A 1,743-nucleotide genomic window follows, 5' to 3' on the forward strand; every position below is an offset into this window, starting at 1 on the left:
GCAGCGGAGTGTGGCATACCAGATGCAGTATATGTGTCGCAGTACTTCAGTAAGCAAGCAATATATCATACATGGAGCGGCGAGATTTACGGGTTCGGCATAGCTGGGGAGTTCACAGAGACTAACGATGAAGTACTCAATATTCCTGACCCATCGAAGCTCCGAGGCAAGGCTGGAAGGAGGAGGACTCGTCGCATCCGCAACAATATGGACGAGTCGGAGGCTGGCAGGGTGAAGCGTTGCAGCAAATGCGATTAACGTGGGCACACCTATAAGCATTGTCCTAAAGACAAGGAGAAACCAAGTGCGGCGGAGGCAGGACTATCAGGATCAGCAGCAGATGGAGCTCGCCCTACGGGTGAAGGCACTACCTCCACTCGACCACGTCCTAGGCGTCGTCGTGCCACGTCTGGCTACATGGTGTAGTTCTTATGTTCTATGTTGGCATGTGGGTTTGCTTGTAATTTGTTTCGAACTTATCGATGTGTTTATGTTTCGTCGTGTAATTTCAGACTTCGGCTTGTCATGTCTTTAGTTCTCGTGATGTAACGTCAGACTAAGGCACATAGTGTCTTTAGGTATGCTGATGTATGTCGGACTTCGACACGTAATGTTATGTTATGTTATGTTATATTATCGAACTCTACATATATGTTAAATTGCACGTCATCGTTATGTACCATTACTAACGTTTGCTTTATTTAAATAAGCTGTACTCTTGTTGTACGTAATTATTCTCATGATTTTTTGAGTATTTCATTAATTTGCGAGTCATCTTTTGTTTTACATTACTACTTTTTGAATTGTTCTAACACGAAACACTATATTTTTCAGAGATGGCACGTCAGGATACACCTCAGCTGTTGGACCCGGCGATAGATCTCCGACACCGGTCTCACCTTACTGCGGTGCAGGGGGCTCAGCTTGGGACGTTCCGGGCACGGACGTGCGGTGAGCTACTCACGGTTCACGACTCCTTTGTCGAGAGGTACGAACAGTGTTTTACTATAAGTTAGTTGCACTGTAATATTTTTTATAATTACATATTAATTTGTTATTGCAGGCTACGTGAGGCCGGCCTCCTACCGATGTGTCGGCTGGTGGAGGCTGCGGCCGGCGACGCGGACCCGCCCAGACGATGGACTGTGGACAGGTCCCTCCTAGCAGCTTTGGTCGATCGATGGAGGCCAGAGACGCACACTTTTCACTTGCCGTGCGGTGAGATAGCCCCTACCCTACAGGACGTATCGTACTTGTTGGGGCTACCGCTCGCGGGAGACGCTGTTGGGCCAGTGACCATGGCTGTGGACTGACAGGACGATCTGACGGCACGTTTCGCACTATTACAGCGCGCACCGCACCTCCCGCTCGAGCCGTTGGCACACCACCGCAACACCGGACCTACGAAGAGGTGGCTGCTTCAATTCACCGTGAGTGTTTTTGTACCGAAATGACAATCGTATTACATATTTAGTCCGCAGTTAAGGTGCCTAACATTTTATCGACGGCTTGCAGGTTGAGCAGCTACAGGCGGAGGCCGACGAGTACTCCTACAGCCGATGTTTGGAGGCGTACTTGCTCTGGCTTTTTGGCTGGGTGATGTTCTGTGGCGGTCACGGGCACGCGGTCGACAAGGGACTCGTGCACTACGCCAGGAGCATCGCCGACGCCGCGGTAGGCGAGGTGCCTCAGTGGAGCTGGGGTTCCGCGTTGTTGGCGGCTCTGTACCGTGCACTTTGTGAG

Source organism: Oryza sativa, chromosome 4 (genome assembly GCF_034140825.1).
Source record: "Oryza sativa Japonica Group chromosome 4, ASM3414082v1".
Classification (NCBI taxonomy): domain Eukaryota; kingdom Viridiplantae; phylum Streptophyta; class Magnoliopsida; order Poales; family Poaceae; genus Oryza; species Oryza sativa.